Source organism: Hetaerina americana, unplaced genomic scaffold (assembly GCF_022747635.1).
Source record: "Hetaerina americana unplaced genomic scaffold, ioHetAmer1.1.p SCAF_8, whole genome shotgun sequence".
NCBI lineage: Eukaryota > Metazoa > Arthropoda > Insecta > Odonata > Calopterygidae > Hetaerina > Hetaerina americana.
This window is the reverse complement of record NW_027287427.1, coordinates 82,563,527-82,590,729: the sequence shown is the minus strand read 5'-3', so window position 1 is coordinate 82,590,729 and position 27,203 is coordinate 82,563,527. Positions and strand designations below refer to the sequence as shown.

General features: G+C 40.3%; 1 long non-coding RNA gene across 1 annotated transcript; it reads left to right on the top strand.

The window, feature by feature from the left end:
- Positions 1 to 17,320: 17,320 nt before the first annotated feature.
- LOC139697577 (uncharacterized) lies at positions 17,321 to 21,726 on the top strand. The gene is made up of 2 exons (XR_011702793.1): positions 17,321 to 17,842; positions 21,222 to 21,726. It is a non-coding gene; the product is annotated as an uncharacterized lncRNA (long non-coding RNA).
- The last annotated feature ends 5,477 nt before the right edge of the window (positions 21,727 to 27,203 follow it).

The following is a 27,203-nucleotide window of genomic DNA, read 5'->3' as shown; positions in this document are numbered from 1 at the left end:
CCTCAAATTCCTCTCTTCGGAGAAAACGAGTTTCATAAAATTTGTTTTGTTCATTGATGGAATCAATATTGTGCCACGTAACATTTTGATAATCTGCTTAACAGAGATGCAAATTTAATTCTAGAATGAAGATAGTAATTCCTTCAATTCCTTGGATGTCGTTATTTCCGCTGATGCCAAACAAACTTGAGGAAATAAGCCAACTTCCCTGGAGAAGTAGTCTCATTGGTTGAGAACGAAGTTACATACGATACACCTTGCCAAAACAAGTTTTTTTTTTTAAAAAACAAAAAAGGACTTCCTCTCCATCCACCCCAGCCGCCCGCTTTCATTCCGCGAATGCGTGCTCCCCGGGGATGGCTGCCTTCCGACTCGCTCTTCTCCTCATATGTTGGGCTCTCGCCTCGCTGGTCCTCGCCGCTCAGCCTCGCGGACCGCAGGCGTCGCCCCAGCAAACGCCGTCCGCGGTGACGGCATACCACAGGAGGGCGGCGAGGCAGGCCGACGCCGAGGATGCCACTCCTCCGCCGCCGGACCACAGCCTCCCACCCGATGGGGGACTCGACTGTCCCTTTGGCCACGTGCGAGTCAAAGGGATGTGCGTTCTGGTGCTCCTCTGAAGCTTCCTAGCGGGAGCGGCTGTTCTCTTGTTCGACGTTCTCGTTTGAGTGGAAAAGGTACCCATCAATTTCAATTTGTTTTGCTTGTTTGGGGTAACATCACGCCGAGATGGTCTAGATTAGGTGTTTCTAATTTGTTTGCATAATTAGTTGAAAAATATATAAATTAACATAGGTTAGATCCCATTTTAATATCAATTTCTGAAAATTTTTTGATCGATTTTTTAAATTATTTTTGTCCACAAACAGAACGTTTGACTTAGAAGCAAGATTTCAATTCATTCACTTCAATGAGAAGTAGCAATGAACCTGTCGTGTTCTTTCTTCGTCTATGTTTTTATTTACACATTACCTTGCAAGCCACTGCTAGGGTGTGGCAGGGGGGATTACACCACCCACTCCTGACCCAAAACACCTTTCCCTCCTGGCGCGATCAAACAATGTTATTCTGATTTCTAAACTTAATCTCTCTAATTTTACTGTCATGATCTACTATAGTACACTACATTTTCTACGGCATAGCTAAAGCGAAAGGTAAAAGATTGAACGAAGAAAAAAGAAACAAGGAAAAATTGATAGCGATAGTCGGAGCTAGCATGGATGTAACAGAAAAACTGAGCCTTCTAATGATTGACGACTCGATTAAGCCAAGGTGCTTTTCGTGTTTTCAGATCCTTGCTAACAGATTACCCTCAAATTGGTGTAGAGCATGGATGACGACTCAGCTTATGAACGTTGGTTATACATATTTGATGTGAACTTTACCAGGCGGGAAATTACAATTCCTTCTCACTGTGAATAATTGGCCTTCTCACTTTAAGATTGCACTAAACGGGTGATATTCCTACCTCCAAACACAAGTTTCAATCTCTCGATCAAAGTATAATTCAAAACTTGAAGCAAATCCAGCACATTCTTTGGAAACATCCAAAACGTCTGGAAAGATCACCTAAAGTCATCAGTTTGTTGAAAAGAATGATTTTACTCGCATTGGTAACTGCTTTCTTAAACCTGATTTTTACGATTGTATTTCAGGGCTTGAAGGACAAGACATAGTTATCCCCATGGCTGGATTTTCGCCCACTTTTCAAAAAGTAGTATTCTTTGATTGAGGAATACAAGACTTCTGTGAGCGTGGATGGCGATCGTAATTGAACAACTCATAAATAAAGACGCAATTGTCTTCAAAGGACGATCATTTTTATTTAGAAGATGAAATAAATTAAGATGAGGATCTCATTGCACCACCATATATAATTACGGGGTTATAGGAAATATGTCGACATTTCGTCCACTCGAATTTTTTGATGCTAAGAATCTGTGATTGGCAATATTTTCAGTGCATTAGGGAAATTTCAAACCTTCATGGGAAGACGACAATCGGAAAGCAAAGAGAAAATATAGAGGAATGATTATTTTAAACGCATCCAGTATAACATTAATTTATTTTTTAGAGTTTTACAATTTATATTTCATGCTTAATAAATTACAACCACAGCTAAGAAAGGTTTTCCTAACCTCCATAAAAAATATTTGCTCATTTAACTAGAGTCAAGAATGCATGTTGAAAATGAAATATTCGTGCAGCGTCATCTTGAGTTTCATAATGAATACTTAACTGAGAGCCGATAGGAAGTTTCGTGACATAGTGTCTCCTGATATCCTCCTTCATTTTTTGTGCCAGTCTTGAACTGCGCATTTTAACTGTTTTCCTTTCCTTTCCTCACAAAATAATTATCAAGTCTGAATTATCTTCCACTGCTATAAAGTATTTATGCATTTCAATGCACAATAATTCATTTATTTTTATTGGAAAATTTTCTTAAATGTTTCAGTCATTTTAACGATAATTTAACCATCCTTTTTCCCTGGATGGTGCTCCCTGAAAGATTTATCAAATTAATGCTATTCTGCTGGCACAACTTAAAGCTGTAAAATATGTAATACACGTAAGCAATTTAAATAATACATCCTGTATTTTAACATATAATATCGTGAATATTCGTCCATTAAAGAAAATATACTTATATTTTTCAAAGGAAAGATATTTAGAGAGAAAACTTTTTAGAAAACATTTTTTTATTTTAAATAATCGGCCCTATTATTTTAAAGAAAAATAACATATTGAGGTCCTTTGAAGGCATGTTTACGGTTTCAGATTTTCTTTCCGTGTGTCTGTTAGTGTGTTATAGGATCTTGCTGGAAAGATGACTACAAGTTGTTAATACAAGCAGATTGAAAGTTAATATGTATATATCCACCGTCTTAAGATAAAATTAAATTATTGGAGGATCATGAATAATTGATCGAGGCACTTTTCCACTTGATAAATTATCAAGTGCAAAAGTGCTTCGGCCAGTTATTCATTATGTTCGACTTCCACCACATCACGCCTGAAGCTACTCCATTTGTTTATTGGAGGATCCCTTTCAACTAATACCACTGGGGTCGCTATTAAAACCATTCAAATGGTATTGAAAACCTAATAAGTAGTTTTATAAAACTGATAATAACAGTTAGCACTGTTTTATTTTTCTCATTAGATTAAGACATTATTGAGTTAATGCCATCAAAATAAAACATCAGGTCGATAAAAGATCGAATTATCTCATTATACTACAAACTGTTGCATCCCCCAGGAAATAATTATAAAATATTATTTATATTTTAATTGTTTTTTATATTCCTAGTCCTTCGGAATATGGTCACCATATTAAGTCCCTTTGCCTGCGCCGGGAAAATTCCCTTTAATAAGGCCAATGAAGAGTACGTTTTGAATATTTATTTTACTTTCGTATGCGATACGATGTCAATTTTAAATAGAGTAACCGACAAGAAAATATGAAAACTATTCCACTAATTTTGTCCTGCGTTTATCTTTTGGTTAGAAATTATGCACGAGAAACGAAATATAATAAAGCAAACCGCCTTTATTTTTTTAAAATTACATGTTATACAAAAGGCGGTCCACCAAACTGAAAAGCCACATTACCCATCAGAATATGTTTTAATAAATTAATTGATAGCTAAGTCTAGATAGTCTCCTGTACCATGCCAATGAAGCTAACATTCTAAACTTAGACGTGCCATTTCAGACAACTTCAGCGTCAGGGGTGGTACGTGCGGCATTTTCCTCTGAAAAATCTCTGGTTCGGTCCACACTTGGCTTGAGTTCTGTTGCGTAGAGGTGCTCGAATGAAGAAATATGTTCCTACAAGGGAGTCATCATCACTTTTCTCAGCATCATCCTCTTCCGGTATGTCGGGAAACACGATCATGCCTCCAGAATCAGTGGGCGTATCAGCTTCGCTCTGCGTTGTTCTTTTATTCTCTGTCATTTTCGTAACCTCTGTGACCGAGTGAGAAGAATTGACTATTGGGTGTCGGGTGCCGCCATGTTGCTTTTTATTGGTATTCGTTTGTATTTTATCTTCAGGGGACGATGCTGAGCTATTAGGTCCTTCTCCGTTGTCCTTCATGAGGTCATCCTGCCGCACGGTGACGCCTAAGTTGTCGTTTTCGATCAAACTGGAAGGGTTCCACATTTCTTGAATATTATCTTCTCCGCGTTTTGCAGTTGTTTTATTGGCACTCGGCCAAGCAACGGTGTGCGGTGGGAGATTGATGGCAACATTAGAAGCAGCGACGTGGGCTTCTGGAAATGTCAAAGAGCTCACATGGCCATCGTCTTTGTAAACACGGCGAAGGACCCCACCGTTTGATCCTTCTTTTTCGTCCATCATCGCACCTCTCTGCTCCTCGGAATCCTTCCTCTCCCCACCGCCGACATCCTCGGACGAATTTTGGGAGTTTCGCCCGCCCCCGCTGAAGGAAAACAGCATTTCCAAATCATACCTCTTGATGTCGCGGCTATGGTGATTGGAATGTGGGTCGCCCGTGGGTCGGTCTCCACCCGAGTTGGATGTATTCTGGTTCTCTGTCCCGGCGGTCCCGTTACGTCGCAAGTCACCGGTGGCGACGAAGTCGCAGAGGAGTCCATGAAATAGCAGCAGGCAGATGAGAGCGCCAAATCCACATATCCACGCGTTGAAATCACCGCGTACAACCGACAACATTCTTTGCGATAGCGAGCTCAGCACTTGACACTTAAACAGGTGAATAGGGGATAGATGGAGAGGAGGAAGGAGGGACTTGATTCGATAATTCGCCTTCCTACCAAGGAGACCCGCGGAGTGTATTTACTTCATCGGTCGATTTAGAGGCGGATGGAGAAAGGAGCGGGAGGATGGGAACTCTTTCCTTCTAATAGAGGTTTAACTACTAACCATGTGGCAACACTCCCGGCTGGCTCACTGTTCAGCCTCTCGGTTCTTCTTTTCATTGCCACATCCCCTCTCCTTCTCTTCTCCGTTTCTCCAACCTGTGCCCCTCCGTCCATTCTCCCCTCCCCACACCCGTCAACGTCCTTCAGGAGGGAAGAATACAAACAAAGAGAGTTTCATGCCGTGGGAAGAAATGAAGGTTATTGGGAACATTTTTCGCAGAAGTGAAAAAGAGAGATGCTAAATTGGGCGAGATATTGATACCAGGTATATAAACGTAAATCATTCAATAATTCTTTGAAGTGGGTCGCGGTTACCCAGTTAATCTTCTCATGACTCATTAGCGGTAGTCCAGGGGGTAGAGCGTTGGACTACTGACCGGAGGGGCCCGGGTTCGATTCCCGGGCAAGGCCCTCTGGGCACCTACAGCTCCAATAAATGATTTTTCGGGTAGCATATCTTCCTGGGAGACCATAACCGGCACAGGGAGACGAACTATACTCCCTACCCTGATGCGTGACTTTCACATGCCTTAGGGCCTAATACTGGGTGAACTCTACAATCACCTACCAAACTGACCTTCGGGTTGATTACTGTGCTCAAGTCTTTAGGAAAAAATAGAAAAACACAACTTTGGATAGAATATTTTTTACGGTTTTCAATTCAACTGAAGAAGGAACACTGAGAGCACAGGAGAGGAGCAAGGGAGAATAACAGGTGCAAAAGTGGAGACGGGAATCCGTGCACTGATCAGCAGGAGTGGGGATCGACGGGAATGAGGATAGTATACCTCCAATTAGGCAAAGTTCAGATTCAGGTACTGGCATGACCCCAGAGCCAAATGCATGCCACCTCAAGGGTTTTGAGCTTTGACGGTGTGTCTTGGGGGGGAAGGGAGGAAATAAGTGATACACTGTAACAATCATTGAAGAAATATTGTGGAGGGAGACATTGTTCGGAACTGGTAGAGAGGTTTGCAAAGGTTTGCACGAGGCTCGGCGATAGTTTATGCGGGTGTTGAGGGATGTGGTGTACTTCAAATCATAGAAAGAGTGCCAAATGTTGCAGTTCAATGAGTAAATTATATTCCGGGATTATCATAAAGAAGTACTGTGATATAAGGGAGAATTATTCTATTGAAAAGGTAGGTGAAAAGTGATGAAGATTGATCATGTTTTTACAATTTTGTCTTCTACAGAGTAATGGAGTGAATTTTTGGACGACCGTGGATTAAGATAAGTGGATTGGATTTCAATATGATAGATACTCTCGTTAATTGGCGGCTAATTCAAAAAAAACGGAGGAGCATTCAGTTAAAATGCTTGCCTTTGATTCATGGTTGGTCGAAATGAGGAAATGGGCTTTTAGGATATGTTTGAGGGACTGAATTCCTGAGAAACACATTGTGGATATATGTGTGCGTATGTATATTTATACATATTATTATTTGGTATTCTACCAGTTAGGATAGGTTTTTGATGGACACAATCTACCAAATCGTAAAGCAGCAATATCCTTGTATCACTTAACAAAACACAACTCGACATCCAACATAGTTCCCCTCTTAATTCTGCATTTTTCCTTCCTCCCTTCATTCCGCTCAACATGCTTAACCTATTCCTGCCCTTTTCTCGCTTGCCCAACATTATCTCTTCTACCAAAGTTTTTCAACATCCCAGTCCCAATCCAAAATTTCTGCATCCATTTTTCCTGGCTCTCTTGATATCTCTCAACAACTCTTCTCCTCCAGAATGCTTAGCATTCCCTCGTTTGTTTTATTTATTTATTATTTATTTATTTATTCAGTACAAGTCCGAAAACAGCACATTTTGGCCTTTACATCGAACTATTAACAACGATAACAATGGTCACATTTACAAACACCCAAGCCCTAGATGGAGGGAAACTCACCCAGGCGGGAATCGAACCCGCGACCCTTGGAATGGCAGACGAGGACGTTACCCCGCCGCCACCGGGGCCGTTTGCTTTCTTTTCAGCCTACTTCATCTTTTCCATCCTTCTCCACATCCACATTTCAAAAGCCCCCATTCTATGTCTATAATCCTGCTTCAATGACCATGTTTCCGCGCTGTTCAAAACTAAGCACCAAAATTTTAGGCTGGGACGAGCCTTTTCTAAATATCCATACTCAACCTCCCTGTTATCAATTTCCTCCTCTTTGTGAAAGCTCCTTTACCTAATGCAATTTTCTTCTCCTTTGGCCCTGATACTTTGACCATTATGATCTAGAACAATTCCAAGATAGGCAAACTGTTTCATCTGCTCTATTTTATAAACTCCCACTTCAATGTTTGCACTAGCCTGGAAAATTCTAAACTATCTAGAAAACTGCGTAACGTTAGCTTTATTTATATGTATTCTCATTCCATACCTACTCTAACACTTACTTTTCAACGCACTCGGCATAGTTTTCAACTGCTTGGTTGACTGGCAGACTAAAGCTTTTTTACCTACACATTAACTGATTTTATGAATTCCCTACCAAATTTCATTCATACTTCCATATCCACCCATGCCTTTTTAACCAACTTTTAACCCCGCAAGGGTGTGTGGCGGGGGGTTTTGGATCGCTAACCATGCCTGCACGATTCCAACCATAATACCTCTACAAAAATATCAGTTTAATCATGCAATGAAACAAAAGTAGTTGTTAGGATGGGCGACCGACCGCTGAGGTCATTTGTGCCATTGGGGATGGACAGGAAGGATGAACGGTGGAGATAAACCCGGTATCGGCATTAGCCTACCCTTAATGACAGGCGCCAAGGGGTCCGCAGTTAAACGTCCCATCCGACGGACGGCGCACTCACCCGTGCCCCCCACAATGTACCTCAAGAAGGGATTGAGTTACTACGGAAATAATATCTGCCGACGCAGGGATTCTAATCCGGGTCCTCTGAGTGCAAAACTAGTTCGTTAGCCGCCCCACCACCTCGATCCCCATGATACAAAAGATAGTACTTAAATGCAAGAATATTCAATAGCAGGTTATATTCAAATCGTGCGGAAACAATGCTATAAATATGGGGCTGTTTAAAATTCAATCGGGGTATTGACAAAATAACCCAAACTACCAATAATAATTGCCTACTTCGCACCAGCGGTCACATCTATTTTGATCTCAAATGGTATGAGGAAAGAACGACATTTTAAATATCTCCGTTCAACTGCCTAGCTCTCTGATTTTACGCACGTGCTCTGATCAACCATTGATAAATCAAGGCGTGTAGTATGCCTTTAACATCCTCTGATAAGTGAGCTGCCTCAAATGTACGTTGTAAATTTAACTTGTGTTTCAACCTACGGTGCAGTGGTAGCTCCCATTCTAAGGCACTCTCTCAGGCGTTATTTGGTGGAAGTATTTCATACCAGGCGTAAATAGAGAAAGGCTGATTCTAGTGGAATCTGCCAAGTTAATCTTCCCTCATTTAAAGAAAATTGTTATCTCCGGCGTAACTTTATGGAATTTGCATAACATATCAGAAATCAAATGTAATTATTGACTTTGTGATTCCACACACTTGTAAGGGGAATAACAAAGTAAATAAAGTCATTTTATGTCCCTCAGTTTACACCTAGCTCCCATTATAAATCTTATAATAGTTTTGTGATACTGCTACCTCATTTATAACAAGTTTTTAAATACTTAGCTGACCTAGTTTCAAAACTACGCCCACCTCGTGATGTTCCCTTACGCTCGCAACGTACTCTGGAGTGGGACCTAACAATGCAGATTGTGATCGCCTTTAATATTCGCGCCGAAGTAGCTTTTGATTTGGCTTTTGTCCTTGTATTATACCTCAACACAATACCCTCCAAACCTTCGCAAGGGCGTTGGGCGGGTGGTTTTAAGTTATCACCCGTAAAATAGAATGCAATGACATGCAAAAACAACCAGATACATGCCAATTCACACCAACGCACATTATCATATTTATGCAAACCTCATTTAACTTAAACCATACCAATACAGTAACTTGCAGGCATTGATTTAAATTATGGCTATAATTCTTGCCCTTCCAGTCTTCAATTCAATGTGGGAATAGAATCGAACTCTGGTATCGGAATTAAAGTGATGTCTTTTCAAACTTTTGTATTGTTGAGGGTGAAAGAAAGAGAAAAAACAACTTTGCACTTCCACACACTTATTTAATGTAACACGACCATGGTTTCGATGCTGCGCATCACCTGAAGATGATGCGCAGCATCGAAACCATGGTCGTGTTACATTAAATAAGTGTGTGGAAGTGCAAAGTTGTTTTTTCTCTTTCTTTCACCCTCACCATGAAAGAATTCCACAAAGTTAAGCCTGAAACTGCTAGCTTTTGTATTGCTATTAATTATCTCCAGTCGATATTCAACGTCCACGCAGAGCGCGATCTCCTTCGTTATATCTGTAGCAATTGAAAGGAACGGTTTCGTATTTGGAGACCAATTTTAAAATTTATTTATTATATTTTATTAATGGTTTCTGCAGTCGTTTGCGAATTTTTTCTTCGCATGAGATGAGATAAGGATCCATGACTTGACTCCTCTGAGCTCGATATCAACTGATTTTTTTGTGCCTATATACATAAAGCTGTGTGATAGAACTATCCGAGTATAAAATAATCTTCCTAAATGTGTTTTACAAAGTCGGGGCAAGGAAAATTTATATGTCATCCTTATCCTTTTGGCCGCCGCACTTCCGTACGACCGAATTCAGGAGACTCAGGGAATATTTTCATTTAAAATATCGTCGGCAACACCTGTGAAGCGCTCCAAGGACAGAGGCCATGGAAGAATGCTGATTTGCTTTTCTACATTAACATAAATACCCCGCGATCCACTAAAAAGGTGTGTGGTAGGGGGTGCAAGCATCAGATGGGAAGGGTAAATGATAAGGGAGGAAATGAGAAAATGAGGGAAATGGAAAAATATTACTAAAATAACTATGGAATAACGTGCATATTTGTAAGCATGCAGGAAGAAGACTCGATTGAAAAATTGGGTTAATTCACCTAACCAATTAGCCATTCGTTATGCAAAAAAGGGAAATAAAAATGAACCAAAACCCTTTATACGACATGCCTTCACCATAACAAGACAGGTCCTGCAGAATTGAAAAGTAAGAAGGGGAAATTCTACTGTTTCACGGACATGAAACTCATCGGGTGGTGACCAAACACCCCCGCCACACGCCCTTGCGGAGGCTACCTGGGCATTATAATGTATGTAGACGTAATCTCCGCGCGTAAAGTCACTGATAGAGAATGTTACAACCCCCCCCCCCCCCCAACAGGGAGAGACGACGGATGGGAAGAGAATCTTGAAAACAACAAAGCAGGGTAGGCAATATTGCAACGACGAGCACTACATTCATTAAATGGCAGTCGCATGTGGGAAGAGATTTTACAGCAAAACGCACGAGATTAGTAAAAGTGCTTGCATTTGGTAAAACTAATTATTCCCTGGACTCTATGAGTGGAAAGTGGGATTTTTGCTATATCTAACCCTACATTTGCTATCCCGTATTGTAAATGGGAGCGAGTCCTTGGATTTGGTAGTTCAGGCATCTATTGCCCGAATTTTAAATTCATGATCAAAGCGCCCAATGTCTGCAGGAGTTCAAACAATTTGCCAGAGGTCGGCGCTAAAACTTGCAGTCCTGAATATAGTTAGTGAAGTTCAACTTAGCATTGAATCGTCTTTCTTCTAATGATTCCCATCCCAACGCCATAAGCATTTCAGGGGCGCTTTTCTTTTTATCGTAAAAGGTTTTAACGAAACGGGCTGCACGGTGTTGAACCTTCTCAATTTCCCGAATGACGCTTTTAGCGCACCCCTGCGCAGTGGAGAGCCCTGATTTCCGTGCCTTCCTTGGGTTAATGGAGGACAGACCCAGGGCCACGAGATACGCCGGCCCAAATGGATTCATTTTTCTTAGCTTCAATTCATATTCCGCGCGAGTGATTTAGTGGACCTGCCTGCACAAGTTCTCAAAACCCTCACAAAGGATCCGCCTCTTATCGCACTGGGAGTTAAATATACGAAGTCGGGTGAGTGCGCGCATTCTTCCATCGCCACCAGTTTACGGTCGAAGGTTGGTTTGCGCCCGCGAGGCGATGAGTCCGGGGGAAATGGTGGTTGCCCTTTTCCTCCTCTTAGCCCTGGCGTCCCCTCCCGGATTACAGCGAGGGGAGTGGCATAGGGTGGGCATCGTCGCAGCGGAAGGCATCGCGATCCCTCGCCAAGGATCAGGTGCGGTGAGCTCATCGGAGAGGCGGGAAGCGAACCGCTCGGCCCCGTCTCCCGCCGGGGACGGCCCACCCTCCGACCACTTGGCCCGCGGTGAGAAAACCCCTGGTTCACGATCTTTCGTGGGGAACCGGAATTACGGTTCCCCTCCACCCTTCCCTTCTCCGAAGGCCCCTGGAGTGAGCCAGGTGAACGAATCGGGAGCGAGTTTGAAGAACGAGTCGCCGACACCGCTCAAGAGTTCGGCGTCCCGAAAGAACGGATCTCGGGGGTCAGCTTCGGGATGGCAATCCGGTCAGGCGTTCCCGGTCTCCTCGACCTCCTTCAAGGATAGGCGGGATGATGCCAAACTAACGCCTGCTGAGAAATTGGAGATGGGCAACTCTAGATCTACTTCTTCGGCGGGTGTCGGTGGTTCTGGGGTGTCCTCCGGAGTTGTCGAGGGAATACAACGCGGTGACGCGCTCGTTTCTTACTCGATCGTGGGTGCCCCGCTGCGTCAAGGATTACCCGATTGCCCCGAGGGTCAAAGGTGGGCCGCGGGACGGTGTCGTCGGGTGGAGATGGCATAGCAGCAAGAAGTAAGCAGAGTTCCCAAATTGCGGCGTTGCCGATCGCCCCTACTTCGTAACCAGTGCTTTCTTTCGCATTCCTTGATCACAGAGCTTCACTCCTGAGGCAATAGAGTGTAGGGTCGGTCACTCCCTTTCCTCTGGAATGTTTGGGACTCATTGCAGTTTAAGGATATCGCTTGCTGACATAGAGGTTTCGTTATGTGTTTCGTTATCTTTTTTTCAACCCGAACAATGCAAATAGTATATGGATTTTATACAACATTAAATACAAATTCATTCATGTTCATGTTTTTATCTCTGAGTACATCAGTTGTCATTATATTTCATGTGAGGTGTGATATAAACGTGAGCTACAATGGTTTGAACCATCTGATACGGTGGGACTTGAAAACTGCTTGTATTAGGCGTTACCGTGATTTCTACAGCTTTAAATTGCCGTTTTATTTCATTCAGCATCCCACGCTTACTTTTCTAAGTACTTGTTGAAAGTGTTTCATCAGCATGAGAAATAATAATAATAATAATAATAAACAATTTTTATTGCTCTGGGAGCAAAGTACCTTGGAGCAGAATACATGTTACATGAGGTTTTGAAACCTATGGAGTGAAACAGGTTTACATAATGCATAGAATAAGGTAATTAAACCAGTCACAAAACACAATTTAACATCATTTGAACGAAACATATAGTACAATAAGTACAATACATACATACAAATACAAAGAACAATAGTTAAATATTTAGCCTGATAGAACAGTAATAGGTCATTTTGGTAGTGTGGTAGACAGATATTCAAACATTTTCCTGTTGAGAAATGGGGTTTTACTGAGGTTCACCCAGATAACCATCAAATGCGCGTCCACTCAGGGGGTTCGATGTAAGTGTAATACAAAGCATTTGACCTATTTTGAGTGAATCAGATACTAAATACGCATATCTCCATTATTTGATTCTAGTCTACTTCCTTTTTTCCGTTATTAGAAGAAATCATCAAGTTACAATTTGTACATGCATGATACATGTACTGAAATTCTAAACTTGTATATGTATGAAGAAGGGTAGGGACACTATAACATTTCCCTGTGGCACTCCTATAGCTACATCTACCATCAATGAACTCGACTCTCCTCCCTCTGATCTATTATTCTATAATGTGTGATTATTTGGAGAATGACCCTGAGGCTTTCTGGTAATATGTTAGGTAATGGTAGAGAAAACGTCCAACAATTAAGCCCCTCGAAAGAAGCATTGGGAATATATAGTATATGAAGACAGAACCCAAAAACGTATGTTTTATATAACTTCTTTCAAAGCGTGTTCACTATTGGCAGAGAGATACCATTGAAGGCCAAGGCACACCTATTGTAAAGATGGATGAAAGGAGAATTACGCGCAAAGGAATCACGAAACAATACCTTTAGATTAAAAGTAATAAATCACCCGGATCCGTGGATATTCCTGCAAGGATACTGAAAGAGCTCGCGTCCGAAATCGCACCTTTTTTTGAACAAATATTCAGCAACTCGATTGGAGAAGATATTGATCCCGTGGACTGAAAAAATCCAACATCACGCCTATTTCCCCAAATTCTACACAAGCTCGACGAACAAATGTCCACTCTCAGCAGCAGACATAAGAAGAGTAATATTATAATCGCTGGTGACACAAATCTACCGTCAATTGACTGGGACAACTACTGCGTAGGAAAATCTGCCAAAAACCGAGATTCATGCCAAGAACTCCTTCATTTATTCACAAAACACTCCTTAGAACAAATTGTTAAATCACAAACACGGGGCCAAAGCATACTAGATATCTTTGCGACTTCTATGCCCTAAATCATTAATAACATTGAAATAATTGACGGAATCAGTGACCATAAGGCTATTCTTGTAGAGTTAAAAACTAAGTTCGTCAAAATAAACAAAGAAAAGCGTAAAATATACCAATACAACAAGGCAAATTTTAACGGACTAAGAGAATATTAAAAGATAAAATTACCAGAATACAAGACAAAAACACACACAACCAACACAGAGAACACTTGGAATTATTTCTTAAATATTTTACGCGAAGGAATGAAGACGTACATCCCGTCCAAACTCAAATGCGACAGTAAGGAACCTAGATGGTACAACGGGGAAGTCAGATCGGCATTGAGAAGGCAAAGAAAGCTACAGTCAAATTTTAAAATGAGTTTAAAAAGTGACGATATAGTTTATATGAATACATCCAAACAGCAACTGAAAGAATGTCGTAGTAAGACGAAAAGTATTATGCGCACAGCACTACACTCTTTTAAATCTAAAATGCTAAGCGAATATCTTGAGGAAAATCCAAAGTCATTCTGGTCCTATGTTAGGAAAATACAGGGTAAACGTCCAAATGTTCATTCTTTGAAGAAGGAAAATGGGGAAATCATTACAGATAGCGTGAAAAAGGCAAATATTTTAAACCATTTTTTCCAGAGCGACTACAATAAAAACACAAACGCACCAAACGATCCTCCACACCCACCCGGGGAACACATGAGCGATCTTACACTGACCAAGCAGGGAATAGTACATCTGCTCCGTAGTATCAAAGCAAACAAGGCACCTGGCCCGGAAGAAATACCTGCTAGAATGTTAAAGGAATTAGCTGAAGACATTGCCCCATTTTTACATATTGTTTTTCTAAAATCGATACAAGAAGGCTCAGTGCCTCGCGACTGGAAGCTAGCCCATATAACTCCCATCTATAAAGGCGGCGATAGGGATAAACCAACCAATTACCGACCCATATCTTTAACATCGATCTCTTGTAAAATATTGGAACACATTATTGTGACTAACATTATGAGATTTCTTGAGAGTAGGAAAATACTAATCCACAACCAGCACGGATTTAGGAAAAGCAGATCTTGCGAAACACAACTTGGTCTCTTCATTCACGATATACTTAGATCGGGAGAAAACAACACACAAGTCGATGCAGTATTCCTGGATTTCAAAAAAGCCTTCGACAAAGTCCCACACAATAATTTGTTGCATAAACCTAAATACTCTGGGATCAATGATAAAATAATTAATTGGATTAGAGACTTCTTGTCAAACCGCAAACAAATAGTAGTCATAGATGGGTTGTGCTCAACGGAGAGAGATGTAACTTCGGGCGTCCCCCAGGGAAGTGTAATAGGGCCTCTTCTGTTCTTAATATACATAAATGACTTAAGCACACACGTTGGTAGCAATCTGAGGTTATTTGCTGACGACACGGTGGTATACCGTGATACGGGATAGCAACTGTAGGATTATAGATAGTAAAAATTCCACTTGCCACCCTCAGTGTCTAAAAAATAATTAGTTCTACTTAAATGCATGCTCCTCCACTAACCTTATGTGTTTTGTTATAATAACCCATTCTTTCCGCATGATATCATTCGTGTTCTGTTCATCTGTTTTTAAGTTTCCCTTTCAGTCCCTCTTCCCTCCCGGCGGGGGGAAATTCCTGCTACCTGCAACGTTGGGTCGAATTCCCTTCCTTTTACTGTCTCTTTGGGGGGTTGAGTGTTTTGTGGTGCATTTTCATGTGGTAGTGATGTTTCACATTCTTGCTTGTTGTGTCCTGGCTTGCGTGTTTTAGGATGGCTTTCGTGCTGTATCCTGGGGTGCAGTTTTTTGTTGTTTTGCGGTGTATGTGTTTGCATGAGTATTGGATGGAGGGAGTTTTGCATGAGTGTGTGCGCTGCTGGGGTGTAATTTTCCGTGTTGTTTTTTGCATGTGGTATTTTTCGTTTTTACGGTTGGTGACCTAACACCCCCCGCCACACGCCCTTGCGGCGGCTTGCGGGGTATTATGTAGATGTAGATGTAGATGTATACAAGGAAATAAGGAGCCAACTAGATCGCGAGCTACTCTCTAGAGACTTAGACAATATCTCGGAATGGTGCAATAAATGGGGATTAACACTAAATATAGATAAATGCGCAGTTTTGAAATTTTGGAACAAAGGAAGCGAGGATATAAACTACGTAATAGAGGGTTCAGTATTGACTACGGCAAATCAAGTTAAATTTTGGGGGTGGTTGTAACACCACGTCTTTCATGTCGAGCACATATCAGGACAATATGCGGATCAGCTTTAAAGAAACTTGGCTTCATAAAATGGGTGGTGGGGAAATGTAATGAGAAAGTTAAAGAGAGGTGTTATTTTGCTCTAGTTAGACCTCATTTGGAATATGCCGCAAGTATTTGGGATCCTTGGGAGAAAATTTGGCAAAAAGAATTAGACAAAGTCCAGAGAAAATCCGCTAGATTCGTTAAAAACTGTTATGATAAGAACACAAGTGTGACAGGTCTCTTAGGGGATTTAGGCTGGGAACCACTTGAAGTGCGGAGAGAACAACCGAGACTTAGACTTTTAGAAAGGTTCAGAACAAACGAGTTTAACTATGACACTGAAGGAATTATAATGGTCCCACACTACTTAGGTAGATGAGACCACAAAGATAAAATAAGGGAGATAGATTCCAGGAAAGATAGGTACAAATACTCATTCTTTCCCCGAACAATCAGAAATCATAATAGTAAGAAACCGAAGTCGCTTTAGAAATATTAAAAACATTGAATTTACAAGTTGGAGCAAAGTTAAACTCTGCGAAGCTGTTAGGTATACTTTCAGGTGCATGTGTATGTAAGATTTAGTATGAGTGTTTGCATGTGTGGGGTGTAAGTGTTCTTGCATGAATGTATGCCATGTTTTCTTTGTGGTTCTAGCATGCGGTTTTTTTTCTTTTCTAAATTACGGGTGTTGTCGTAACACCCCCCGCCACACGCCCTTACCAGTGTCGTGAAGATGATATATCCGTATGAGGCTCCCCTCGATCGGGAAGGCCTCACACCGTGTTGTGACGGCAGAGGTTTTACTTATGGGCAGTTTCAGTAATGGTTTTTTAGAGGTATCCGTGTTCTTTTGAAACGCCGAAATACATCTATTGTACGCCAAAAAGACTACACGTGAAAACTGTCTGAATGAGAACCTTTAGAACTCAAGAAATTGTGAGATACAAAATTTAATTCTTAAAGCTTCCGTTGGCATCAGCATAAATACCCCGTAATCCACTAAAACGTGTATGGCAGGGGGTGCAAGTACCAGGTGGGAATTTAAAGTGATAAGGGAGGATTTGGGGGAGGAAGGATAAAGGGAAAATTATTCATTAAATATTACCAAAAAACGTGCAAATTTGTACCAATGCTTTAGGAAGACTTATTTCAAAACAAGGATTAATTCATCTGATAAATTTGTTATTTCTTATGCAAACATTCCATCGGACTAACCCTCCTAACTAAAAAATAAAATATTTTAGGCGTTTTGGTAAAATAAAAAATACTGCTCCTGGTTCAGGAAAAGATCGTCTCCTCTAAGCATGACGCATTACGTTTTCTGGAAACATTTCTGAAATTTTTCCTCCTAGCCTCATTCTTGGGTATGCGCCATGCAGGTTGTCTGGAATGAGTGATGGATGACCCGTAGAGTGGGAGAGTTCGAGTGACTATAATTGGTGATAGCTAGCCAAGAATCGGCCATAGACTAGTGACATTGCGTGTATTCTGAAGTCATCATCCCATTTCTTCCTCCGAACATATCTACATTGCGCCTCTGGTTGTCCTTGGCGTGATGCCAAGGGGCAGGGCGCAGAATGGAGCAGGAGTTCTCAGACCTCGTCTCCCTTATTCATTCGAGGAACGCAGCATGAAGTGGGCATACTACCTGTTCCTCGCAGCCGTCTTATTGGCGGCCGCCTCCGAGACTACGGCGGCGGCGGCCGAGCGAGGGGGAGAGGGCACCGTACTCTGGTCCGGCTCCTACTTCCCTGCGAACGATGGTGCTTCAACGGGACAAGAGGCCATTCCTCTAAGGAGGGAAAAAAGGCAGCAATTCGGGATTGTAGAAATTACTAATGGTAGACGCCAGTCAGTGAAAAGGGTGACGAACAACAGGAATAGGTTTAGGCCCAACAACCACTATCGCCGCCGAGGTTAGGTGAACGACGGCGCTGGACCGTGTCGGGCATCCTGTGAATTCCTCACAGGATGTCTCCCGAGTGCTTTGGACAGAAAAAGGTTGGTTGCTCTTTAGAAAACGGTCTATAGACTCGAGAGAAAGTTGAGAGGCTAGGTTATAGTGATAGGAAAAAAACCATACCAGCATAATTAAAATGAAAATATGCCATTTTACCTTTATAGGCAAGTTTTAGCTACTTACTTGCGTTTATTCACAACCAAGCAGAAAAATACCACTAGGAAATTGATTTATAGAAGTAGAATATGCTGCTAACCTTTGGCGACTCCGAGATGCAAGGAAAAAATAATCCTTCCACGTGCTTAATACTTCTGTGTTTAGCCCTTCAATAGTAACCCCTAGGTTTAAGGGCTAGATTGGCCCTTCGGGCTGGAGGTGAAATCTTCGACGGTTTTCCAACGGGGTTGGAAGTTCCTTTTCTATATCCTCTCGTAAGTAAATATAACCACGACCGCAAGATACGAGCTCTAATGTCTTTAGTTTAACATGCTATTATGAAATGGTATTAAAATATCCTCGATTTTAATCACGTTCCTATTTTTTCAAATATAACGGATTTCGTACCCATAGTTGGCATACACTATATATATTAAAGTAAGTACTGAGTAATCACTCTTTATTTTCTTACTGTGAATGCTAAAAAATCTGTAATAGCTTTGTTTTTATGAAACTGTCATTCAGTTATATTTTCTACTGCATCAGTTTTCCTCGGAAAAAATACTTAAAGCACGGAAAGATCTATCTCAAACCCTCCATACATCCTCAAGCAGAAATAGTTCACTATACCTTCCTTACCTTTGGGACCTCATGACTTTATTTCTCTCTCGATTTGATTCATTTCATTATTCGGATATTGACCATGTAATTTCGTCAGCCCTGAATGCCTGCCTTGATTTAATAGCTTACTTGACTTATCGTCAGCAAGTGCAAGAGGCAAATTGATTCCTGCTTAACCGATTTCGTTATTGAAAGTTACCGGACGGTTTTGGTTTTGGTGAGGTAGGTTTTGAATGGACACTAGTACCTAATAATTATCTTGGCTCCTAACAAAATGTAACCCAACACCTTACCCTACAATTAACTCCTCCTTATCTCCGTATGCTTCCTTCCCCCCTTCATTCAGTCCAACATCCCTTTCCTATTCCTGCCCCTTCCTGGTTTTCCCAGCATTCTTCACTCTATCTTGGTTTTCAAAATCCCACTGTCAATCAATATACCTTGGATTCATTTCCCCTGCCTTCTTATGATTTCTCCCAACAAGCCCCTCTCCTCCTTCGTCACTTCCTCAATAATTTTCCCTTCTGTCCACTTCATCTTCTCCACATCCACATTTCAATGAGCAAATTTAATCTCACCTCGCATGTAGCTAAAACTGATATATTTTCTCTTTCCATTTCTCGCTTTATATTTTCTTATTACTATCCAGTATGTAAAGTTGGTCTTATATTCCAAGTTCCTCTTCTAAATAATTTTGTCTTTTTCTCCTCTTTCTGTGCCGCTGCTGTCGGTTTATAACTTTGCAAGCGTTTTGTGAGAAGACAACCGGGGAAGCCTTGCCTCTCCTGCTGCCGGGCGCGACTCACGAGCGATTGGGTCCCGTAGTTGACGGGAATCATTTTCTTCGTACTGTCCAACATAAAAATATTAGGATTAATAATTGAGATGGTTTCCCGTTGCCTTCCTCGACAGTTTTTTTACGTGACACCATCAATAAATATCCACCCCAGTGGGGTCAGACGCCTTTTCATCCGCCACACTGAAGAACAGACGCTGTGTGGACTATTTTTCCTCTGGCTCCTAACCTTCTACCTATCTGGGTGACTTTACCAGGAGTAATTATTACTACTCCAGCCAGCACAGTTCTAGGGATCACCGGAACACGCAAGTCCTTCCACCGCGTCAAGCTCTTAGTCCATGGGAGGGTCCTGACGGTAATGTTGGAGGAATGATTTTGGGAACCCATTGCTTTTCGGGAAAATTTCTGGCAAGTGTAAAACTTTTAGGGAGACGCCGCACACCAAAGTATTTATTATGGCCCTAATTAATATCGGTGGATTTAACCACCTAGAGGAGATAACATAGATAGGCACCATCACTAACAGATTATATTAACTGTCCTTCCCTCGTACAATTCAATATCAAAAAGCATCGGAATTGAGCAGCCAGATATATTTATTTAATTTACACATGATACTTGTGTATTTTGACATATGTTAGCATTTTTTATGCGAGAAGATATTTACTCAAATGCATGCGCGAAGTATTATTTTTGCATGCACGACTAGAGTCCTAACACCCCTCGCTACGCGCCCTTTCGATACTTAGGTGGAAGATCAAATAAGTTTTATAGAGAATTTCACAAAAAAACTACAAACAAACTGATAGCTGAAGTTGCTTTGTTATTAGTTTTTGTTAGCTCTGTTAATTAATCAAGCCGTGGAGGAACTATTATATTTTCAATTGGAAACAATAAATATAACTAGCTAAAAGAGTTCACTGAAGATAAAAACCTCAGATAAAAATTGTTTGTTACGCATGTGCAGCCGACACATGACATAATAAGTTCTCTATCAGAACCACTTGATTTTTCACTGGAATAAGGATAAAAACTCAACAGGAATGGCAAAGCGACTTCAGCGGTGTTTTATCCAAATTAGTATGTTGTTTTAAAAAAATGCATGTTCATCTAAATTGATTCTTTCACAGATATAACAGTCATGCAACTCGAGAGAATTACAGTTTGACCTCAATTTTTGGTGATTTTTCCTTATGAAGAAAAAAATTACGGTTTGCGGCAAAGTTCCACCGGGAAAAAGTGTTTGAGTTCATTACTTTCCTTGGAGGTAAGTGAAATGGGCACGGAATTAAAGACCGCTTTGATGTTGCGTGTGTGTTCGGACGAACCTAAAAAATGTAGCGATGCTGAGTCTGTCTTCATCGAAAACCATCTTAAGCGGCAGACGACGAAATAATAATTATTTTTTATTTCATAATCCCCTATATTTAATTATAAGTTAATTATGAAACCCATTTGTTTGATTTTTGTGTATGAATATTTTATTAATTTTTCCTTTAACTGTAAAGGGTTAAACTATTTCTGGCTTATGAAAAAGTTATTTAATATAGTCAGTCTTAAAACGGCCAAAATCAGCTCAATTTTTACTTGTTTTTTGTGTATAAACTGGTCCTACTAAAAGGACTCTAGGCAAACACAACCTACACACGGAAACTATTATCGTCCCGAAACCAGTTTGTTAATTCATTTCAATGCTGTTTTGAGGTCACAATCCCCACTCTCTCTCTCTCCCCATCCCCGTCACTTATATGTACCAATTTGGATTTGCCATTTTCCTTTTGGAAAGGCAAGGTGAGCGTTCGGATAAGGTTTTCAAAAATATCATTTCCCATCTTCATTTCCAGTCGTGTGTTGGAACGTACGAGACGGAGCATGCGGTGGGGATGTCACCTGTTCCTCGCAGTCCTCCTCCTGGTGGCGGTGACAGCGGAGGGAGGAGGAGAGGACACCGCACTGCGGTCCGGCCTCTTCTTCCCTGGGAAAGAGGACGCTTCAAAGGAACTACAGGATACGCACACCATTCTACACAGGAGTAAGCGACAAAGATTCCGACCGACGGAAGTGGTCAATGGCAGACGCCCATCGACGTTCAGAGGGCAAAACAACAGGAACAGGTTCAGACCCAACCGCTACCGAGGATAAGTGCATGAAGCAGGAGTGAACTGTGACGGGGATTTGGACGCTAATACCTGTTTTCTCAAAAAACTGTCTCATTTAGATATTCTATATTTGAAGTAGAATAGTACACGCAATGTATTAACTTGGGGTAGGCCTTATTATTTGTACTAATGCATAAATTTGGAAAAATATTTTTAAGTATGGGGAGAATATACCTTTTTTCTCGTAAAAGTTTCGCTTTGTTTGTTGTTTATTATGTGATACCTGGACTGTAAATAATTAAAACTGACTTTGCGGTTTATCTATGGCGATAATGAATAGCTGAACACAATATTAACGTCAATTCTTATGAACAGAAAAGAGGACTGGTTCATTGAGGTTCTTTCCCATGAGCAGGTTACGAATTCCGGTTTTGCTGCTAAAGAAGTGGTCCCGAAATTACTTCTTTCACTTCACGGGAGGAATTTCTCTCTCTTCTGACACAAAGCCAATTTGTTAAATATGTGCCAGAGTTTGATATCGGCGATCTCTATATTTTTCCTGGATGAATTGTGTATTTTTTTAATGGACAAAATTTGTTGAAATGCCATCCTGGAAAGCATTTGCTCTACAAAGGGTTGATTTGGTGCATTGGATTTAGTGTGCGCTAGGTGAGCTCAACCATCATCGACAATATCAACCTTAATGTTGATTACTGTGGTTTAGTATACCCCTCATGATCATTTATTGCAATTCCTACAGTTTGCAATATTTTCCTCGCTTATTTCAATGAGAATTGAGGTGGTAATAAAAGTAGATGGTTTTTTTTTAGATTTTACCACCATGAGTCTTGATCACTTTGATCAAAAATTACTTAAAATAACATTGAATCTTTTAAACAATTCTTTACGTACCTAATTGAAATGGTTTTGATCCTCGGGAGGGAATCAACTAACACGAGGTGTTTCACTAACATTTGGTATTCCCAATTGACCTTTTAGTTCTATCACGTGGGGCTGTTTTTCGATACCTCTTTATGCTTTATATTTGCATTTTCAACAGCCTTGCTAATAATTATTTAACATTCAGTTTCAATTTATTGATTTTAAACCATTTCATCAGTTCCTTAAGCTCTTTAAACGAGGCACGCGTGTGAGAACTGGTGAAATGCTCTCTACCGGAAGCAAACACCAATGCATCAACTGCCACCATAAGGATGAAACAATCCTAACAGCAAATTTTAAATGAACCGAAAAAATGAACATTTAACATGAACTAAAGTATATCATGAACAAAACTCCTGCTAACTTGGATATCTCTATATTGTTTCTTAACTTTGAATGAATTATTAATTTTTTTTCTTGAACTCTTTCGTTTTACAATCTCTGAGCCATTATATAACAATACCTCCTAATCCATAATAATGCTGTTTTCGCTAAAATACCTCCATTTACAGTTTCGTTTGCTTCTTTGAGGTCTAACATCACACTTATTGAAATTTGCCAGTCATAAAGCTCCCTTCTCCATTGATTAAAAATTATTTGTAATGCACTTTCTTTATTATATAATTTCAAAAAGTTGTCTGATGTGCATTGGGAATGTTATTTTTTTTTTCTACGAATGCTTTTCCAGTTGTTACGTAAATATAAATGCCTGGATTTTTCCAAAAATGCTAATAAATTGATTGTTTCGAGTTCTTCGTGTTTAGTGAGGTTTTGAGTTTTTGGAATAGGGATTGTAGCAACCAGTTTACATTCATTAATTATTTAACCAGTTGTTAAGGATACATGTAGGTTTTAATTACTCTTCACATATTTTTTTGAGTAATTTTGGTTAAAAATCATCTCGGTTTGACTTGTGGTTTTCAACAAAATATCATCTTTCTCTGGCCATTTATAATAATCAGGCTCCCTGGTTGCGTTTTGGTCAGGAAATGGAAATCTTTGCTAAGGTAATCTTTGCGAAGGTTATCTACATTTAAATCTACATAATATCCCGCAAGCTGCCACAAGGGCGGGTGGCGGGGGGTGTGTGGTCACCACCCGTAAAAGATAACAATACCACATGCAAAAAAAACAGCATGGAAAACTATACCCACAGCAGCGCACACACTCATGCAAAAATTCCTTCATCGAACACTCATGCAAACACATATACCATAAATCAACAAACAACTGCACCCCAGGATGCAGCACGAAAGCCATCCAACAACACGCAAGCCACAACAAGTAGGGTACAACAAGTAAGAAGGCGAAACTCCACCACCACATGAACATGCAACACAAAACGCTCTCCCCCCAAGAAGAAAGTGGTGGTTATGAGTCAACAAAGATGATGACTGGCTAGTATGAGACTTTAAAGTGATTTCAATTCTTGCAGTGCTGATGAGTTTTCTAATCTCCATTCAATGGTCCTTACAGATTTCTAGAAACAGCGCTTTGGCGAAATGTTTAGGAGAGAAGTCATTTCCTTCTGTTACCTTGATTCCTGATATTCATCTCACTCCGGATGTGAGGCCCGATATTATTAGCTTTTGACAAAATGCATACCCTAGGTGCCTGATTTCGGAGTTAAATTGTCCGGGAGAGTCAAAGGTTACAGCGGAAAAGGCATGGTAAATATAGGCTGACATGTGTTAGGGTGGACAGAATATAAAAAGTGTCAGTGCTTTTTTCCTGCAAAATCCAAAGTAATTAACCGCAGAAGTAAAGGCAACTATTGTGTTTTAATTAATTTTAATGGTGTTATAAAACTAAAAATTAATGATTCAATAATATTATCTATTTTTGAAAACAATGCTCTAAACCAGAGTTCACGAATTACGGTGAAGACCTGAACCAGATATACAATCGAACAAGATAACATATTTGTTTAGTTTCGCAGAAAGCGGTTGTTTTATAAGGTGACCTTCTATGTCACAATATGTTCACACATAACAATTTAAATGACTCTTGGAGTTCCAGCTGCCGATTCCTTTTTTCATAAATATTTTTTCCATTCCCACCATAGTATGTATAACAACATGGATGATGCATAACAACCAGCGGACCTTTATGCCTTTCCTTTAAAACGAACGCACAAATTGATTATTTTTTCCCCCATTGTTGCCCCTGGAAGTTAAAAATAATTAAGCTTACTCAATATCAATCCTCACAGTTTACAATTATGTAGAATTACATCAAGAAACACATTAAAGAGTTTAAAATGGCACATGCCGTTTATGTCAAATAGTATCCGACTGCTGTATGGTGAAAATTTAAATAGATTATCATCCCACAAATCCTTGTGTGTGTGTATAATAACGTCCAGGAAATAAAGATGCTTTTGAAAGATTAAGGTACCCCCTTCACTGTTCATCCGTTTTCCTCCACCAACAGAAGCACCACTTGCCCTTGGTCCTTTAACGTGTAATTTGGCACGTCTCAGACTCAAACTTGTTTCAGATTATGCATTTCTGAATGGTATCCAGGTCCACTCCTCCCACCGCCCCTAGTGCAAAGAGCGTATCAAATTGAAATTTTGGGAAAGTAATATTCTCACCACGAGCCAGAGCATTCGGAATGTTTTTTAGGATAAGGTAAAATTGAATGACTAAAGATTGCACACACGCCTACTTAACGAATTTAATTTGAAACGGTTCAGAAAAATACAGGGAAGGCTCAACAATGATTTCATTGTTTTCAGTAACTGGGGTGCATATGTATTTCAGAGATTCACATTCAACAAAGGAATCATTCAAAACTGAAACCCAGTCCCAGATAGGGTTTGAACACACTTTAAATTTCGCATGAATAGTCTTAATGTTGTCTCTCTCATGCATCTGATTTCAATCGCCAGTTACTTTCATCAATTATATGGTTAAGAACTTTTCTCAATTTATTTTAGTGATAAAATACCCTAAAATTTGGAGAAAAAGGTATTTTTATCATTTAAAACGGAAAAAGACTTGATGGTTTGTATTCTTAATTTGGTTGAAATTTCAATTTTTCTCCTTTTTATGCCCACATTAATTAGTTACCTGATAAAATTTTACACTCGTTCAAAGAAAACATTTAAGAAAACCCATCATTTTAGTTGTATGGAAATATATAATGAGAAAGAAAGAGGCAAGTAGGGGCTTTTTTACATTTACTTTTTCCGTTATTTTGCACATTAAATTGCTTAGTTATCGATGTAATTATAGTTGTTATGTTTCTATGTATATAAATAAATAACCTGTGGAAGGATATACGTAGACATTTTCTTCGTGGATCTTTATTTACCAGCGTAAGCATAGCATGCTAAAAACATGGTGCTTTTTGCATGATGGCGTCCAGCTCCGTCTACTTATATTTTTAAAGTTTTAACCCCACGCTCGCCTCTGTGAGACTCGCCTGAGCCTCGATTCAAGGTCGAAAGGCTAGCTGAGCCCTTCGTCGTCCTCTCTTAGTATTCTTGGTACCTTCACTCCTCCTCCTCCGACTATGGTGCGGGTCACATGTCCCATCGCCAACGTGAAGCCTTAAATTCAGTGCACCGGGTGCAACCAATGGTGCTCAGGCCGCGCCACTCACCGACCTATCGCGCGGTCGGTTACTGGCATTCGTCCTCGCAATTGTAGAATGCGCAACCGCTCCTCGCTTTAGACCGTCTCATGAGGTACAGAGCTTTGCCAGAAGGCGGTTATTTCTCTAAGTCTATGAGTGAGCCTGGTTGTTAATTTCATAACTGATAATCAGCTGATGTGTTAATTAATCCGTCATGGTGTCATCCTCTCACAAGCATGGCACAAATGGCTCCTGCGATTTCAAACATTTGATTAAATACGTACTCACCGTTGTCACTTTTCTTTTGGTTCTTCGTAGGATCAATCTTCACAGATTAAGAATATTATGACTAATATTTTGTCAGTTTGTGTGTAGTTCAGAGCCAATGTAATTTGTGGGAGGCTCAATTTTGTGGAAAACAGCATGCTCAAAAGAATTATGAGAGCAATAAAGAGTAGTGGCTTTTTTTTGATTTTGCGATATAATTGTGGAATGGCACCTTTCCACTCGTACAGACTTAGTGGATGGATATTTAAATAAATTAAATAAAAACCATTTTGTGGTGAACAATATCGTCATCCTGAAAAGCGACATTAAACCATTCGCTGACGTTTAGAACTTCGCCTCACCTGAGGAATCAGCCCCTTTGATCAAACCAGTTTTTTTTACATTCATACGACTGATCACTAGCGGGAGAAAAGTACAAATTGAGGGAGCTTCACGCATCCAATTCTATTTATATTGACGCTCTGTTAACTGATGATGGCTGTGAACCATTGATTTTTCATTTGATTGTAAGTTTTACTATAATGATACGCTTTACTGGCGTTACCTTCATTCCCTGAATATTTGTGCTGTTTCTTCTATGTGAAACGTAATCAAATCCTTTTTTCTGAAATATGTTGGACCATGATTGTATTGAGTCCTATGGGGATATAAATATGTCCAAATTGATTTCTATGTCATTTTAAAACTTAGCATACTTATTATTTTTGAAATTTTGAAAGCTATGTACACCTCAATAAGTATTTGTTATGTGACTCTGTTTATGAAGTCCATCCACGATTGTTGTTCGTTTCCCTTCTTGCGCGACATTGATGGTTAGTCATGCATCCGGACTCATAATGCCTTCCCATACTTCCCATTTCCTACATTTTTCCCCGTATGTCCTTATTACCTTTCACTTACCTATGAGTAATTGGC